The 1,321-nt window shown below is 67.4% G+C and overlaps 1 long non-coding RNA gene across 1 annotated transcript; it reads right to left on the bottom strand.

Annotated features, from left to right (window-relative positions):
• Nucleotides 1-930, bottom strand: LOC112968906. Its single transcript, XR_003254495.1, has 2 exons — nucleotides 767-930; nucleotides 1-99 (listed from the first exon to the last, which is right to left on the bottom strand). It is a non-coding gene; the product is annotated as an uncharacterized LOC112968906 (long non-coding RNA).
• Between the last annotated feature and the right edge of the window lie 391 nt (nucleotides 931-1,321).

The following is a 1,321-nucleotide window of genomic DNA, read 5'->3' as shown; positions in this document are numbered from 1 at the left end:
GCACCTTGTCGCAGAGCAGGAAGATCTCGTCGCCGCCCCGGCAGCTCCCGGAGTTGCGGTTCACGCGGCAGATCTTGAGCTCGGCCGTGTTGGGGGCGCCTGGCGCGGGCGACACGCGCACGTCAGCGCCGCGCACGCGACGACACGCGACGACACGCGACGACACGCGACGACACGCACGCGTCAGCGCCGCGCACACGACGACACGCGACGACACGCGACGACACGCGACGACACGCGCACATCAGCGCCGCGCACGTGACGGCACGCGACGACACGCGACAACATGCGATGACACGCACACGTCAGCGCCGCGCACACGACGACACACGACGACATGTGCACATCAGCACCGCGCACGCAACGACACGCGATGACACGCACACGTCAGCGCTGCACACGCGATGACACGTGGCGACACGCACGTGTCAGCGCCGCGCATGCGACGACACGCGMTAACACATGCACGTCAGCGCCGCGCACGCGACCACGTGCGACGACACGCGCACGTCAGCGCCGCACACGTGATGACACGGCACGCGTTAGTATGGGACACGTGACACGGAGCAACACGCACACGCCAGCGCTGCACACGCAGCATGCCATGACGCGCACACGTCAGCACGGCACACGCAACCCAGTGACACAGCACACAAGAAAAGAGAGAGCCAACAGCTGTAGCCCCCAGGCTCCCTAGCGTGTGCTTAGCGTGTGCGTGGCGTGTGCATGACGTGTGCATGGCGTGTGCGCGCGCCGGGGGACTCACGGTTGTCGTAGACGGGCTGGGAGAGGACGGGGGGCAGCGGGTGCAGCCCCCCCGGGCCCCCGTCCCGCACCCACACCTGGAAGCAGAGCCGCACCGCGTTGAGGTCGTAGTCGCCGCGCTGCTCCTCGGGGGGCACTGGGGCGCCAGCGAGCACCAGTCACCACCAGTCGCCACCAGTAGCCACCAGTGCCCCCCCCCAGGGACCCCCCGGTGCTCCCAGTTACCTCCCAGTAACCCCCTGGGATCCCCCAGTGCTCCCTGTTACCCCTTGGGACCCCCCCCCAATGCTCCCTGTTACCCCCTGGGATCCCCTAGTGCTCCCAGTTACTCCCCAGTTACCCCTTGGGACCCCCCCAATGCTCCCAGTTACCTCCCAGTTACCCTCTGGGACCCCCCCAGTGCTCCCAGTAACCACCCCAGGGCCTCCCAGTAGCACCCAGTGCTCCCAGTAACACTTTAGGGGTACCCAGGAACCTCTCCAGTGCTCCCAGTTACCTCCCAGTAACCCTCTGAGACCCCCCCAGTGCTCCCAGTAACCACCCCAGGGCCTCCCAG

This window comes from Apteryx rowi, unplaced genomic scaffold (genome assembly GCF_003343035.1).
Source record: "Apteryx rowi isolate R43461 unplaced genomic scaffold, aptRow1 scaffold_3295, whole genome shotgun sequence".
NCBI lineage: Eukaryota > Metazoa > Chordata > Aves > Apterygiformes > Apterygidae > Apteryx > Apteryx rowi.
This window is presented reverse-complemented; position numbering and strand designations above follow the sequence as displayed.